The following is an 18,466-nucleotide window of genomic DNA, read 5'->3' on the forward strand; positions in this document are numbered from 1 at the left end:
AGAGAGAAAGAGAGAGAGAGGGAGAGAAGAAGAGAGGGAGAGAGGGAGCGAGAGAGGGAGAGAGGGAGAGAGAGAGAGGGAGAGAGGGAGAGAGAGAGAAGCAGAGAAAGCGAAGCAGAGAAAGAGATAGAAAGAGAGAGAAAGAGAGAAAGAGAGAAAGAGAGAAAGAGAGAGAGAGAGAGAGAGAGAGAGAGAGGCAGAGAAGCAGAGAAAGAGAGTGTGAGAGAAGGGGAGAGGCGAAAGAAGAGAGAGAGAGAAGGAGAGAAAGAAAGAGAGAGAAGCAGAGAAAGAGAGAATGGTAGAGACAGGAGAGAGAATGGTAGAGACAGGAGAGAGAGTGAGAGAGAGAAAGAGAGAAGCAGAGAGAGAGAGAGAGAGAGAGAGAGAGAGAGAGAGAGAGAGAGAAGGAGAGAAAGAAAGAGAGAAGCAGAGAAAGAGAGAATGGTAGAGACAGGAGAGAGAATGGTAGAGACAGGAGAGAGAGTGAGAGAGAGAAAGAGAGAAGCAGAGAGAGAGAGAGAGAGAGAGAGAGAGAGAGGGAAGCAGAGAAAGAGAGAGAGGAGCAGAGAAAGAGAGAATGATAGACACAGGTTAGAGAGTGAGAGAGAGAAAGAGAGAATGATAGAGAGAGGGGGAGGTGAGAGAAGGACAGAGGAAGAGAAAGTGTGAGAGAGGGGAGAGAAGAGAGAAAGAGAGAGAAAAGAGAGAAGGGGAGAAAGAGAGAGAGTAAGAAAGAGGAGAGAGAGAGTGAGAGACAGAAAGAGAGAGTGAGAGAGAGACATTGTTAAATCTCATCACTATCACTCATATTTTTTTTCCTTTTTTCTGATGTTTTGTTGGGTAGTGTTCAATCTGCACTATCTACAAAACTATAGACATGCAAATGTACAGTGGATCTTCACATTATAATGTGCTCGCACTCTGGCAAACATTTTAATTCATACCTAAAGTCATCACTTTTTCTGCCGGCTCCACTTCTAGACACTACTGATTTTTTTTTCATGTCTCCAACAAATACATTAAATAAATACATTTAAAAAAAATGCGGTACAGACATCAACGTGAGGAATTTCAAAAGGTGTTAGGCTATCATCATTAAGCACAAAGAGTTTATTAAGTCGTGATAGTATTTGATGTTTAGGTGCAAGCTGTTACTTAAACTGGGCACAAAGAGAGGTATTAATGGTTTTGTGGCTTTAGTGTTCTGGTGCAGTGCACCATAGTGTGAATAGTAATGTTTTGGTTACCTCATTGAACTACTACAGATTCCCACGAACAATTTAGTAAAGTTAAGAACCATGTTTGTTCTTTAATGTGGACGCAAACAAAAGAACCAGAATTATTATTCACTGTTAGGTCTACTGGTTAAAAATGTTTGGACGTCTCTCGCCATCAATCTCAGCCCAAAAAGTTAAATACATTCAATTATCTACTCTAGATACTATAATTTCAAACCTTACCATAATTGGTTCTGCAATAGTCTACTTTAACAGCAATAAAATGTGTAGGTTTGTAGTCAGGACCGCTTATAGTCCAGGTACATGTCCAAAAGGGATATTTCCGACCACAAGTGAGCATCACTCACAAGTCTGCCGAATCAGGGGAATGAACCAATGTCCAAGTGCTGATTCAGCGAGCGTTCGGCGTGAAAGCACCCGGCGTCATTAGCGTAACCCAACCTTGGGCGAGGTACGGGAAACTAAATATGAATGGATTGAATATATAATCCGTGACTTTCAGGATGACCGCGGGAATCACCTCCGGGCATCACAGTATGCAGCACACAGTGTGCAGACTACCACCGAGCAAAAATGGCACCATGTTCAGAGCGTTCAGTGTGCATGCATGGAACACTGTTCCAATGTGCAAAGCCAGCTATCACCTAGAATCCCTCGGCAAGTATGAGTGAATTTGATCTGAGCAAAACCAGCAAGTGATGACTGCAAAGGGTGTCCCCACTCATCTGCAGTGTTCTTTGCACTTTGCTGCATCAACACATTTGAGGTACTCTAAATGATGCACTTGACTTTGACCTCTTCTTTGTGATCAGTGGGAAGGCTGCATCTCATCCACTTTTTAACTTTTCAATACAAAGACAGCCCCAAAGGCAGTTTTCTGACAGCATATCCCCTAACATTCATTCTAAAAAGTCACCTAATCCATGATTGCTCCCTCACAGTGCAAAGGTACACGGTCGATTGGTCGCCGGTCTTTTGGTCGCCGATCTTTTGGTCGCCGGTCTTTTGGTCGCCCGGAAGGTAAGTGATAATTACCATTTAAATCGTTGTTCAAATTCCCTAAATAAAAACTGCAAATTACTATTTAGTCATATTTAATGCCCTGGTAATTATTAGGCTAAAGAAAAGCTCCAAATTTCCCAGACTTTTATTGTTTTTTGTTGGAGAACTTGTTAAGACCCTGACTGACGTAGCTTCTTAAAGGGACAACGCATGTACATACAAACTCTTATACACTCACACGTCGGCTCAGTGAAACTGCTCATGGCCATTGTTGGCTTTTATTGATGCGTAGACTGTGTTGTTTTACCTTGTTTTGTCGCCGGTCTTTTGGTCGTCGGTCTTTTGGTCGCCGGTCTTTTGGTCGCCCGTTATCGCGGTCGGGGCGACCAAAAGACCGCGACCAAAAGACCGCGACCAAAAGACCGGCGACCAAAAGACGGCGACCAATCGACCGCACACGCAGTGCAAACAATAGAATTAATGCTATTAACATGGCACGTGATGCTTGGAAGGTTTGCCATGGTTATAGGTCTTTTCATTTTAAATATTACAATTATCCCTTTCAGGGATGGGGGTCAAACGTCCAAAAGCTGACATTTAAGACATTTAACCCTTTATAGAGCAGATGACTATTTGGGGTTTTGAAAAATTATTTAATCTTTAACTTTTAACACTTTATCTGGAAAGTGACTATTCTGTGTCATTTCTTTCCCATCGAGAGATTTAACACTTTCTAGGATACATATGAAGAATTAAACTTAAAATATTATCCATTCATTCATTTTCCTAACCGCTTATCCTCACAAGGGTTGCAGGGGCTGCTGGAGCCTATCCCAACAAAATTTGGGCACAAGGCAGTTGACACCCTGAATTGGTGGCCAGCCAATCACAGGGCGTGACCGGACGTTTGGTCGCCCGGACCCAAACAACCGGCGACCAAACGTCCGGCGACCAAAAGTCCGGTGACAAAACAAGGTAAAACAACACGATCTACGCATCAATCAAAGCCAACAATGGCCCTGAGCAGTTTCACTGAGCGGACGTGTGAGTGTATAAGAGTTTGTATGTACATGAGTTGTCCCCTTAGGAAGGGACGTCAGTCAGGGTCTTAACAAGTTCTCCAACAAAACACAATAAAAGTACAGGAAATTTGGAGCTTTTCTTTAGCCTAATAATTAATAGGGCTTTAGGGAATTTGAGCAACAATTTTAAATGGTTATTATCAATAACCTTCCGGGCGACCAAACGTCCGGCGACCAAAAGTCTGGCGACCAAACGGCCGAGTACCATCACAGGGTGCGAGGAGACGGACAACCATTCATGCTCCCACTCTTACCTTGGGGTAATTTAGAGTGTCCAACCAGCCTACCATGCATGTTTTTGGAATGTGGAAGGAAACACAAGCATCCAGAGAAAACCCACGAAGGCCCTGGCAGAACATGCAAACTCCATACAGGTGGACCGACCTGGATTCGAATCCAGGACCCCAGAACTGTGAGGCCAATGTGCTCACCACTCATCCGCCGGCCCACCCACATCTAAAATATTACTTAATCCTTTAAAGGCAATGGCACGACTGTGTTTATCATCATATAAATCATCAGTAATGTAATTGTTGTTTAAGCTGCAATGCAGGGTGTGCATTTAAGTGTATGTGTGCACCTCCCTCTTCTGAAAATGCCGCAGTCTTTGTCATGCCTTACTGCCACACAAAGTGATGCAGTGGCTTGTGTATTTTTCTTTACTGATTAAGTCAATTTAAGTTGCTGGATAAGATATTTGATAATGAAACATGCAATGCTAACGCCAAAATGTGAATTTTTAAATAAGTCAATGTAAGATTGATGGCTAAAAATGGTATTGCAACCAGGATCAAACCCTTGAAGAGCTCACCCTCCCTATTCACTTTGGGTTTTCAGATAAAGATTTCACATTCTACTTTTTGGATAAATTGCACCTCATCTACTTTCTGTATCACAAATAGTAATAATAACATTTCTGCATATAAATTAGAAAAGACAGAGGCTAACAAATAACAAAATAGCATTTGCAATAATCATGTGAACATACAGCATGTCCTTGTCATGATGCTTATCCCAGCGGACTTCGGGCAAAAGTATTAATATTACACCCTAGATTGGTTGCTAGTCCGTCATAGGGCACATAGAGACAGTAACCGTACCACCAAAGTCATGCAAAAGAACCACTAGACAATCAGGTGGCAGCTCGTAAACGTTGTGATAGCCTTAATTTACGTAGTCTCGAGATTACCTATCTTGGACAACCTGAATGCTGACACAGACCTGATCTCATAATTGACTGATTGGTGGAGGGCGGGACATCCATTTTGAACACAGAATCAAAACTATGACTACTTTCATGGCATTTCTTATGGCTTCTTTAAAGAAAGTGTCAATCCAATTAAGACTTCTTAAATAAAAGTTTGTAACATGTGTTCCATATTTTATCCATAGCATCAAAGTAGATATACACATTGGTTAACTCATTCATTGCCATTGGCAATTATAAATTGTCACTCCAATTTGACTGGGGGACTGGCACTTATCGAATGATTTCTGCCAGTTCTCCCATTCAATTTTTTTTTTGACATTCTGCATCCAATCTGGCGCAAAAAGATGCGCAATCACAGCCAGTCCATCCAGTTTAAATGAATTGAACACCTATTTTTGTCAATGGCAAGAACATGCTTGTTTTTTTTTCATTCCAGATACATTTTTTGTAGATATTTGTATTGATCATTTTTGCCTAATCAGGAACGTTCCAGCTTTGCTGTTTATAACAAATTCGGTACCACGCTTTCTAAACAGCACTTGCTATGCGTCCTTTGAGCGGAACATAAATCTAAATGACTTTTTGGTGAGTATTTTCTGTCCCTTTCATTCATTTATCGTTTCCTCTTCACAACTGTCCCATTCAGCTCCCAATGCATTCTCCTTTTCTCCATATATCTAGTATAGCCTCTTTGTCCGCTTGGGTGTGAATGGAGCTGCATCATCACCTCATTACATCCTTCCTTTATACTTGGCGGACAACATTCGCCATCAGGCCTACTGCATTAACGCCTACCCAAATAAAGAAAGGAAAACACTATTTGTATTCGAGACCACATCTCAGACTGAAGGAGTGAGATATTAAGTTGGAGACGAACGAGGGAGGGTTTGTTAAAGTCACAGTTTAGCTGGCAGGGTGATGTTGCTGGACATAAAGGCATTTGAAAATTTAGATTTGTTGAGGGCAAGTCTATAAACAGTAATTATGAAATCTTCAACTGTAACTTGGCTTACCTGAATGTAAAACTAAAGACATTCCAAATTCCTATCTTAGGTTTACACACACACGTACACATTATATATATATATATATATATATATATATATATATATATATATATATATATATATATATATATATATATATATATATATATATAATATATATATATATATATATCAGCAGCCAACGAGTTAGTATACGTTATTGTCATGTAAAATGTTAATATAAATCTGTATATTTTCATATTCATAACACAAGACAATTATATATATATATATAAATATATATATATATATATATATATAATTGTCTTGTGTTATGAATATGAAAATTTACAGATTTATATCAACATTTTACACGACAATAACGTCTACTAACTAGTTGGCTGCCGATTCATGATATAATCCTTATTGATAGCCTTGTATCGCAAATCATATAGTTTTGGGAGGTATCCAGAGGTTCCCACTCCTCTTCCTTTTACTGTCTACATGAGCACCCTGCTACTATTGTACACAGTGGCGCTCAAATTCCTGCCAAGTACAGAATATATTGAAACATGATTGCTAAGGACTGTCTGTCTATATATTATACATATGTATCAGCAGATTAAGACTGTTCATTTCTACTTCCCAAGACTGCTGTGTACACATTGCTCTATTAACATTTATAGTGGCACGCTGTTTGCTCATGTGCGTGAGTATCCAAATGAATGAGCAGAGGCAAACCTTACATTAGGGCAATTGGATAGACAAGTGTGTTTTGACATTGTATCTTCAAACCACCAGTGATGGCAGCAGCAGATGAAAGCCTTTCTGCAGTGATCTCCTACAGCGTTGTCAGTGTTTGGACGGGTGTGCGTAATGTAGGAGCACTGACCTTGCAGCAGAAAGCAGTTCACTCTCCGATGCTTATAAACAAAGACACGCACATAACACACTTCCGTGTTCAATTTGAACCTTCGTCCATGCCGAAGTTCAAGATTCGCCTCGGGCCTGCAGCCTTTTTACAAAGCGAGGAAAAGAAGATGGAAAGTGGTATCCAGAAAGGGGGTCAGGAACGCCATAGTACATACATTCACTTAGATCTGCGGCCATTCTTAAAGCCACAAAAGATGCAGTGACTGGAATTGAGCTATAGCTGGAGGTATACAGTCAATAGAGGAACACACACGCCTTAAGTCACTTCTTTGAAGCAGTATAACTGTATCAGTCCAAGGCTTGGTGGCTTCTGTGGGGATCATTGCTTGTAAACTGTGGTGTTTTTGCTAAAATAAAATTAATGGAAAATGTACATAGTCCAAAAATATATAAGAATATTTACTGCTTTTAAATCAAATAAAATGAGTCATTGATGGTGTAGTCGTTCATTCGCCTGACTTTGGTGTGGGCAGCATAGGATTGATTCTCACTCAGTGGTGGTGTAATTGTGAGTTTGAATGGTTCTCTTTTACTACGTCTACTGCGCCTTATAATGCGGTGTGCCCCATATTTGGAAACCATTTTAAAATAGGTCATTTATTGACCATGCATTTTATACTACAGAACACTTTATATTCCGGAAAATACGGTAATTATTTGGGCTGACCAACACAATGGCACTCTAAAAGAAACCATCACCATCTTGTACTTTTTTAAAATTAACAAAAACAACAAAAGCAACAAAAAGTATTAAATGGTTCATGTTTGACATCAGCGCTTCATTACTTTTTTAAACACTACCAAAGAAAGTTCAGGTAAAGGAGTGCAAATGAGTACATGTGAAACTTTTGCATTCTTTGATCAAAAGAGCTTTGATCAGAATACTGCATGATCAAAGTATTTCTTTTCATCTCAACTGTTTGGACACATCATAAAACCATCACTGTTAGTCTTCAGTTATGGATAGAATTCCACCGGAGACGATGATGAAGGGCGAATTAACGTGAAACCAAATCTAGTGACACCTTGAAGTTGGAACGCCCCAAAAGATAAAGAATTTGGAGTGCAACCAGAACTAGAGTGAAATATAGTCCCACAAAATGTTTATACAAACGAGGTCCTAAGGCACATCACCAAACGTCAACATAGACACCAATCGATTAAGTACCTAACATCCTCACTAGGGTCGTGGGGGTGATGGAGCCTATCCGAACCAACTGATGTAGGCAAGGGACACCCTGAATTGGTTGCCAGCCAATCGCAGGTCATGCATGCATAAAACGTGCATGCTAGGCTGGTTGAACACTCTAAATTGCCCCTAGGAATGAGAGTGAGCGTGAATGGTTGTCCGTCTTCTTGTGCCCTGCAATTGGATGGATCTGATTCAGGGTGTCCCACGCCTGGTGCCCATAGTTGGCTGGGATAGGCTCCAGCACCCCCTGTGACCTTTGTGAGGATAAGCAGTTTGGAAAATGAATGAATGAATATTCCAAAAGGTGCTGTTTTGAAGATTTTAGTTCCCAATTGATGGTGCTGTGGGGATAACTCCAGTTTTCATTTGAACTTTGTCAAAATGTCTTTCTTCAGGCTCTGATAACAGCAGCAAGTAGATGATCTATCTGGCAATTCTAAAAGGTGCCGCTTGATTTGATATGGATTATGGATTAAATGAAATCAAGTGTTAAGGGATGAAGGTCAGATAAAAGCAGTGAAAGGACGTTGACGTTGCGCAGACGCATGAAGCGGATGAGGCCATGAAGTCAGAGGGAGGACGGATAGAAATTGTTCACTCCGAATGCTTGTTTTGCTGGGCCATGTTTAGCCTAATCTCGGCATTTGAGATTAGCTGTCATTCAAACTCTTCATTATTCAATAATGTGGGATGGTTGACAGCTCATTTCTTCAAGTTAAATCTTTTTAGATTACTACCTTGCAAAGTGAGGGCACAATCATTCCTTTCAGATAATTACACTAATGTTTTACAGACAAATTAAAATGCCACTGAAAAAAATGCTAAAAACATTTGCCTAAATTGAAGTTATTGAAGGTTTGTTTATTTTTTAAGACCCCTTATAAAGTTTTATACATTTTTATAGTCACAGTTATAGCATTATGCTATCAAAGAAAAAAAATGCAAAGTCAGACCTATAAATATTGATTTACCTACATTTGTTGGTTAACTAACTGTCTTACCCACTAATTTATTCATTATTTTATCTGTTTAAAAAAAATAGCACGAATTTATATATATGCAAAGAATATGGTTCACCACCAATGATGGGCTTCTACAAAAGAGGTCATACCTTTAATTTTTCCTTCCTTAAAATGAAGAGCAGGCTCTAAATTAAGAAAATTCTCAATCCATTTCACTCGCACTCCATTCCCATCTGACCGTGGCTTTGGTAATGATCTCATTTAAGAGGTCATGGCTTTTCTAATTAGAAATGAGTTGAGTCTCTTTGTGCTTGGCTAACCATGGTGTCAGTCTAAACTTAATATCAACTTTTGGGCTTCTTGTCACTAGTGTTTTTGAAAGTACCTTCCAGAATAAAATAAACAGAATGGAATTACTGACCCCAAGAAGGAAAGTCATTTGTTTCGATAACAATTATCTTCTTTATGTGTCTTTATGTTGGTGTTGACATGTGACCTTGCAACAAAAGAAACTTTGTAACGTCATGTAAGACATTCAATATTAATTTTTTGGGGAGGAGAAGCTATCCTTTTGTTGCTGCTTATCTGTTTTTTAGGGTTGCTAGTGTTGCACCAATAACATTTTTTGGCTCCCAAAATATACAGAATCTGATGTCTAATTGTGTGTTTTTATACTAAAGTCAATACTGATACAATATTACATTTTTGAAAACCTTTTATATTCTTTTAATACTGAGTTACTGCATAATCATTTGAATGTAAAGTCATTGACATGTCAGGCTTGATCAGTAAGTCCTTAATTCATTGGTTGCCATTAACAAACATGGACGTCTACAAAGGATAAACTCATTGAAATTCAGAGCGGAAGATGAATGGCTATCGCACAATTGGATCTGTATCATCATCTTGTGGCAAGGATTGTTTTGTGATTGGGGTTAATGGATGGGTGTGTTTTCCTTGTGTGTCCTGTCTGCGTGATTTGTATGCCTTTTTGCCTTCTTGGCTACCCTTGCGTTGTGTGACCCAGGTGTTTGTGATTTCTCATCAACCCCTGTTGTGTATATAAACTGTGTTTGGCATGTCTTGTTGTGGGAGTATTGTTTTGTGTGTTCCTGTTGCAGTTAGTAATGTTTTGCCCAATTGTTGGTGTCACTGTTTAGTTTTTATTTAGTTAACTTTGTCCCAGTTTTGATTATATGTATTCAGTGCCGTGCAAAACTATTTGCCCCCTACCTGATTTCTGTGTTTATTGCAAATTTATCACACACAAACCAAATTTAGTATCACCCAGAAACAACCCAAGGAAATAGAAAATGCAGTTTCTAAATGATGGTTTTATTTACCAAGGCAGAAAAAAATTACAAACTTGTCTGGCCCTTTGTGAAAAAGTAATTGCCCCTTGAACCTAATAACATGTTGTGCCACCTTTTGCACCAATAACTGAAATCAAGCATTTACAATAATATGTGATAAGTGTAAATGCATAGATATATTTTTAAGTAGGCGGCCCGGTGGAGGAGTGGACTAACCGTTCTGCGTTCGATCCCAGCATGCTCTCCCTAGGCTTGTGTGGAATTTCTCCAGGCACTCAGGTTTCCTCCCGCATCCCCAAAACATGCAGTGTAGGCTGGTTGAACACTCAAAATTGCCACTAGTTATGAGTGTGAGCGTGAATGGTTGTCCGTCTCCTTGTGCCCTGCGATTGGCTGGCCACCGATTCCAGGTGTCCCCAGCCTGGTGCTCGTATTTAACTGGGATAAGGTCCAGGTACTCCAGTTTCCTTACACACCCGCAAAACATGGCACGGGAGGCTGACTGAACATTTTCCAGAGGTGTGAGTGTGTACGGGCCTGGTTGTTAGTCTGCCCTGTGCATGGTTAACAAACAGTTCAGGATTTACCATGCCTGCTGCCCATTGTTGGCTGGGGTAGGCTTCAGTACCCTCGTAATTAGAAATTGAATAAATTAAATAATTTACTTTCAACACCAGTTACCCTTGCCAGGGTGGTTGAGGCGCTGGAGCCAATTACATTGGGCGAATGACAGCTCTACACCTCTTAAACACTTCGCCAATCGGTTGTAAGGCACAGACAGAGACAGACAACCACTCGTAATCCGAATACCATTGTGTAGAAATCAATCGTCACGCTGCCCGCACCAAAGTTATGCAAATGAATCACCACACTATCAGTGACTGAATGAAAATATACATTTGATATGTTTCACTGTAGTTAACCATTGACAGCGATAGACCACTATTTCATTTTGACTGGCAGGGCTAGTAGTGAGTGAACAGTTAAATAGTGACAAAGAATTCATTTTTAAAAACCTGATCTTTTTTACCTTGTTCCAATCATATGAAAATGATGTGATTGGGCCCAATTTCCAGCATATATAATTAATACTTATCAGACCAATTACGTAAATGAAAGTGGCTAAGTACCTCAGCACTCCTAATGATCTTTAGTGGTGCACTAATGTGTTGCGGTACAATGGTCAGGACTTACTGCTTTAGACCAATGAACATAATAGCCATATGCGGTACATTTGACACAACTCAACTCTGACAGTGACGTAAGGACATACTTTAATAATTATTAATTATAAGAAAAACAGCATCATCTGCTGGAAATATCTAGTACGTGAAAGACATACAAAAACTCATGCTGGTAATACCACCTCAGACCCAAGTTCTAATCAACAACAGATGATAACTTCCTACAGGAAAAGTTCTGTCTTTTTGTCAAGATACTTTTGTTAACATTGGCCAAACAGCATCCTGTTCCACCCCCTCGTAATATCTTATTAATGGGTAGAAGTATTGTGCCGCAGGTTCCACTCAGATACACAGTAATCTCATTCTACCAGCATCTGTTTGGTAAACATACAATTATTAGGGCCAAATTGGTCATGTCAGGCCCATTTTTCACTGATTAAGGTGAATATCAGCCAGCCTGTCAAAGCTTTTCCACATGTCATCTGCCACAGACAATATAGCTCTCTGTTTGACCTTGAGAAAAAGACACAGAATAATTTCAAAGTTTGGGGTGTTATGACAGCCAGTTAGATTTTAGCAAAATATCAGTCGAGTTTATTTCAATGTGACTGTCCAATTATATGTTTATGTTAGACTGATCAGGCCCAAAAAAATGAAAGCCCAAGCGTCCAAATGCAATTATAAGGCAGTGCTGGGCTCCCAATTCAATTTCTGCTGCATCAGCAAAAGAAAATATATTGTCTTTCATTTTTATTCTCTTATCATCTCGTTTTAATTAACGTCCTTTAACAAGTGCCCTGAACACGGGGTTAATTGTGCTTTTTCATGACAAAATCTGCACAATTGCAAATTTTAACTTGCCGACCCCTGTTTTGTGGTTAGGGACTTTAAATTTAATTATCAGGGGGGGGGGGGAAGCAGCAAAAGCATAGCAACAGTGTGGCCTTATGTTTGCATGTCAAAGCATATTGCAAAATGTGCAATACTTAGGTGAAGTGAGGATAGATTGGGTTGTTGTAATAGAAAAAGATGAGAACTCTCATCATTCATTAGATGCCATTGACTGCAGCCAATGAGTTAATTGTACTCTGCCTTCGAAAACAATTGACATCCAAATCATAAGTGCACAGCAAAAAATCTAAACCATCAAAACAATGTGTCTAATTTCTATTCATTCATTTATTTTCTGTACTGCTTATCCTAACAAGGGTCAGTGGGGGTGCCTAGCAGCTAATTAAAGTTTTTAACCAGCCTATGATACATGTTTTTGTGATGTGGGAAGAAAGCAGGAGAAAAGCCACATAAGCCAGGGGAGAACATGCAAACTCCCCCCACGGCGGACGCCCTAACCACTCGCACACTAAGCCGCTGTCTAATTTTTAGTAAAAGATATATTCTTCCATTCATTTTCCATTCTGCTTATCCTCAAAACTGGATGAGGGTGCTGGAGCCAATCCCAGCCAACCATTGGCAGTAGGTGGGAGGCACCCTGGATTGGTTGCCAGCCAACTGTAGACAATAAAAAATATTTTCACACATACTAAAATCAAATTCCATGAAAGTATAATTTCAGTAAGATATAAAACTTATTTTGAGGCATTTTTTTACTTGTTCGATCTGAATTTTTCTCACTTGTTATAAATGTAACTTGTTTTATTGATGCATTTATTTTTTAATGCCCAACCTGTTCTGATCTGTAGCTTTGAAACAGGGGAAGAGAATGTAAGTATTTTTACTGGCTGAACAGTTATAATGTGCCACATGGGAGTTTGGTGTATACTCCCATTGTGGTTGTTTATTTTAGTATTTTTTTCTTCAGATAAGTAATTTTACTCATTCACAGCCCAACGTGGCTGTGGATGCTCATGTTTCACTGCAATTCATGGCAGTAGACGTACAATTCTTTATTATTATTATTATTTTACACTGTTAAGGATTCTCCCTTTCCAGTCAAAATGTAAGGGACATCTTGCGGCATCAATTGCACTCAGTACATTAAAGGGAATGAAAGGAGCTCTTAGTCTTACAAAACACTCCCATTTACCCATAATATCGCATACATAGTTGTTGCCCCACCACCTTACCGGATTACCAGCAGTTAAAGTGACACATCTTAAATTTTCACCACCGGTTTGCCATTCTTTATCAGTCAGGTGGAAAAAATGTTACAATGTCCACACAGGATTTCCTGGGGAATTCTGTAATTTAACAAGCTCTGTGGAGTGTGAAATGCCATATATGATATGGAGCTGCCTGGGGAGGAACTCTCTGTTGTGACAGCGAGACATGAAGAGGGACAGAGAGGCTCAAATAGTTGAAAACAGGCTTGGAATAGTGCCATTCGGGTGCGACGGACATTCATCTTGTCACTCTGGTGTGGAAATGTGGCAGACTTGAAGTTTGACCTATGTCAGTAGTCCAGGTGTTTATGCTGCCACTGAAGTTATTTTGACTGTATATGCCCAGCCTGATCCAATTAAATGTTCTGAGTGACAGCAGGGAGCTGACAGAGTGCTAGGTCTGTGATTTGATATATGACCTCTGACATGTTTACCCCTGACATCAATGTTATATGTCTTATACTATCATATTGTAGTAACAGGGACACAAATGTAAAGTAAATGAATGTGTATAGCATTAGGAACAAAATTTATCGTTAACCCCTCTGCTTAAACTCCAATTTTAAAGAAAATATAGGGCAATCATTTTTTAAAAGTGCAAGTGTAACTACTTTTTTTACTTCTGTGTTCAATAATAATAAACCATTATGTAAGAATCTGGAGATAACTACCATATTTTTCAGATTATGAACTGCTTTTTCTCTTTTCTCAGTTTTGAGCCCTGCGGCTTATTTTCCAGTGCGTCTTACATATGGATTTTACAGGATGAATGACTTTGGTTGTGAATATCCCTGCGGTTTATCGGAGAATGTGGCAATATCCCTCGTGTTTTCCATTCCATTAACTTTATGAAATGTATTTATTTATTTTACATTTGGATGAGGATTTAGAGGGGCAAATGGTTTGTGGTCAATTGTTGGAGTCTTGATTTTTTTGTTTCTGTTAATTCTCACTAAAACTGTATGCAAAAAAAAATAAAAGTAATAGCTGCGAGTGATCGAGAGATTGAACCCAGTCTTCTGTCAGATTAGCATATCAATATAATTATTTATATTGCACTTTACTACATATTAAATGTTTCTCAATTTACTTTTAATAGTTATATTGTACTTTTTGGTTTACAAATGTACTATAGTTGTGCATTAAATACATTTTGTATACCCAGTTAGTATTTAATAAAATTCTGTTGGCAGACTACACCCTAGACTGGTTGCCAACATTTGTTATTAACACAAACACAAAAGCATTGAACTAACTTTGCTTCACACTTACCCAGTCAAAAATGGATTGGACGCCCAGCGACGTCAATGGTACTGAAATGTGAGCATTTACAGCCAGTTCTTTCAATTTATATTGGATGTCTATGGTTGCAGATGGGCGAAAATGAGTTGAATGTGGGCATATGGTAATTCACAAGTCTCCACATTGGGAATAGAGTCAAGTTGTCAATGAGATACCCAAACCCACTGCCATTTATTAGTAGCAAGTGTGAATGTTCATGTTAATACATTATTTAGTTTGAAGAAAAAAAATGCGTTGTTCCTTAAGCATCAATTTTTGGTACTCTTTTTATCAAAATTTTAAAACCCTTTCCAATGAGATGTATATGTATTTTTTAACACTTACCTATTTCCATTTAATACTTTAGATTAGGAATATAAAAAGCTTTGCATAAATGACATTTCTTCGTGTAACAGTCATGTTCCTGCACCACAAAGCATGGGAAAAAAACTTGAAATTTTGTACCTTCGATAAATGTTGCTCCTTTACCAAATGCCTCTGATTCCCTCTTATCCTCTCTCTGGATAAAAGTACTAATCCACATGAGAACATAGTATTTACAGTATTTTTTTGCCCTTCAGCACACAGCTGTTCTCTCTGAAGGACATATTTTTTCAGAAAAATAACTGATGAATATGACCATGTAACTCTACACCAGCTGATGCAACTCTTTTCTAAAGCGGTCATAAAAGCAGGTTGAATCTGGTGAAATCTCATTACAGCCTAAATATACTCTATATACTGTACTTAGTAATGACCTGAACCAATTAATTCCAAAGTGCTGTTCATGATTATAATGTGCACGGCAGGCTGTGTACAGCATGTGTCGATTACAAGAAAAAAAAAAATTGTATGCTCTGAAGCATCAGCAGCAATTGTAAAGGAATTTAATGAATTTCCCTCCTGACTCACACACACACACACACACACACAATGACTCACAACTTTCAGAGAACCAATCACCATCGCCAGTTTTCAGCTCCTGTTTGTGAATGGGATTTTGGCTATTTTCAAAGCATGCGCAAAGCATTTGGGGAACCTAATACAATCCTGTTATATTTCTATTTTTGATCAGGACCAAATATTTGATTAAGTTGAAATTAAATGATGTCTGACTTACAGTATATTACTTTTTTTTTAACTCCCTGCATGAGTGACATAGCTAGATTTTGACCTTTAATGAACAAATTGCCTCATCATCCTCAACTTAAGTCCTCCCATTTTAAAGGAATCGGTCATCTATCTCCGTCATTGACATACAATGAGAAATGTACTATGAAAAAATATCCTTTTCACAGTCATACTTGAGACCATAACCAGTGTATTTTTGGTTTTATTAATTTTTATTTCATCATTTTAGGTATCTTAATGATTTAAAAAAATGATTATATGACTTTTTTTAATGATCAAAACACTCACTGAAGCGTCCAAAGGAAAAAAAAGTTTTTTTTAATGAACAAACATAGTTGCTTCCCTATTAAGGGTTAAAGGTCCTAAGATTCAGCTTCTGAATAGCTGTTCACTGTAATGACATCTGTTCCTAAAAGTGTTAAAAGATTTTCTCTACTCTCCAGTTTTAGCCATACAAACCATTATGATGTGGTGTATATATTTTGCCTGATATTGGATTTTATTTTTTTAATTGTTTTTCACACCCGTGAAGGCTATCTAGCTCAAAAAGTGCTGAATGATCAACAGTCACACTTACCTGCAACAAGAGTGACTTGGTCCTAACTGCCTCTGTGTCCTCAGCGGTCGGATGGAGAGCAGCGAGCCTGTCAAGCTGCTGATGAGCGAGCCCAGTGGAGGACAGAGAGAAGGAAAAAGAGACTGCAAGATAACTAAAGAGAGGTATAAAGAGAAAGTGGAGGCTGTGCGATCTAGTAGGAGGAGGAGGCTGGCTGGAGGTGAGATGAAGGGGAGAAAGAGAGGGAGGGATAAAGGGGCATGGAGGAGTAGAGGGAGGGAGAACTGGATTAGGATAGGAGGAGGTTGTGTGATGTTGAAGAGAAGGAGGGGAGAGGTTGATGGAGGCAGAGGGGAGAACAAAGGTAAGAAGGAGATGAGTGCTCAATGAGGGAGGGAAACATGCATCTAAAATACAATTTAATTAATAAATACATGCAATAAGTGGATCCATATTAGAGACAAAGCTGAGCACTGAATGACACTGTCATTCTGCAAAGTTTTTGCAGGTTGTCAATATTGGAGAGTTAAGTTTAAATTAAAAGTACAGCAATTATATCTGCCCCGATTTGATTGGTCATTTGCTTTTCATATTGGGGCATTTTCGGCTTACTTCCTTGATAGCTCAGTCAATTGTATTGAAAGATTAGCATCACAAGCCAGTCCTCACAGTTCAAAAGAATTTGACGACCATCGTTATCAATGGCATGCAGTTAATTTTAGATTGCTTCCTTGTTAATTTTAGCATTATTGCAGGTCTCTTCCAGTTGTTTTTGTCCCCCTACCTGCACCTGTTTATGCATTACAGGGTCCCTAGCTGTGCATTATGTAACATTTTAAGGTGATTATTGCATATTTAGCTTCTGTTTATTTGTCACTTCCTGTATATTGTGGGGTTTTACAGGTCACTTCCTATTTAGTTGGGCATTTTTTCCTGTTCCAAATGAATGCAACCACTGGAAATAATGTAAATGTGGATGTTTTGGTCAATTTTAGTAACAACTTTTCAGCAAAAACTGTTGAGAATTTTTGTGACCCTGTATTTCCTGATTTGTTTAGTATTTAAATTATGTCAATTGGTTGAAAAAAATTGTAGGATGTGATATGTTATGAAATACAAATACATGTTTTGCCATTCAAAAAAATTGGGACTTTTTAAATTAAAAGTAAAACATGCTTTTTGCAGTAACCATTAACATTACAGGCAAAAAAAAACCCTCTTCATTTATTCATTCGTCTTTTGAACCCTTTATCCACACAACGGTCGCGGGGGGTGCTGGAGCCTATCCCAGCTGATTTAGGGCACAAGGCGGGGGACACCCTGAATTGGTGGTGTTGAGTGAATTTTTGGAACATGTCAAAGTTGGAACTGTGCGGATTGTACAAAGTGAGTGTGCTGTGGCGTGCTAAAAATATGAATATTTTATATAGGGAACTTTGCTTAGTTATTTTGGATCCCCAGAACGGAAACAATGGATTATTGTGGTTTATATAGTTGATTTAATTGAACTGACTTTTAAGATGATGTGATTACAGAGAACAAGTACTAAGGAATGAAAGTTTTGATTAGTAGAGAAAACTTCTATTGATGCGCCTTAGGCCACCTGATAATATAGTGGTTCTCTCTATCACTCATCTGACTTCGTCATGGGCAAGCGTTTTTTTTTCAGTTTTCTTTCTTTTGTTCTTTATTTCATGCTTTCTGTCTAGCTTATTCTTTCTTTCTTTCTCTCTTTATTCATATGCACAAATCTCTGTGGCTATGGGTGACCTTTACAATGGACATCTAAGACCGAATGCACTGAAGACGTGCATCCATGAAAAATGGCTACAAATTTCAACAGTCTCAAATTACAGGTCAAGTCTCCTTCACGGTAGGACACTAGGGGGGTCTTATCTTACAGATGTGGTGTATTCGCACAATTTAAAGCAGAAAAGCCTGCAAAGTCTGAATTAGCTCCAAAACTGCTGAGGTGGATATATTCGACCCCCCAAGGTGGAAATGTAATTCCTCTAGCTGTGGATTCATTTTGCAAAAGGTCACTTTAGTTGAGTGAATGTAAACAAACAAATGAAAATAGCCGCTTAACCCTTAGACACATAAAGCTCTAAATAGTTTCAAAAGAATTCCTGCATTGTTTTTATAATTTATTAATGCCTTTTTCACGTCAATGACACTTTTTTACGTTTAATTACTTCATGATATGCCAGGTTGTCCATAAGTGTGAACCAAATGACTTTGAATGTTTTTTTGTCTGTGCCTTTATTCATTCATTT

At 38.7% G+C, this 18,466-nt stretch overlaps 1 protein-coding gene across 1 annotated transcript in view; it reads right to left on the reverse strand.

The window, feature by feature from the left end:
• Positions 1-16,432, reverse strand: part of LOC144088829 (parvalbumin-7-like) — a 40,709-nt gene extending 24,277 nt beyond the window's left edge. Inside the window, exon 1 of the mRNA XM_077619513.1 lies at positions 16,212-16,432. The gene's annotated coding sequence lies outside the window, so the exon portion shown is untranslated. The remainder of the gene's footprint in view (positions 1-16,211) is intronic.
• Positions 16,433-18,466: the final 2,034 nt, after the last annotated feature.

The sequence above is a fragment of the Stigmatopora argus genome, chromosome 14 (genome assembly GCF_051989625.1).
Source record: "Stigmatopora argus isolate UIUO_Sarg chromosome 14, RoL_Sarg_1.0, whole genome shotgun sequence".
NCBI classification, from domain to species: domain Eukaryota; kingdom Metazoa; phylum Chordata; class Actinopteri; order Syngnathiformes; family Syngnathidae; genus Stigmatopora; species Stigmatopora argus.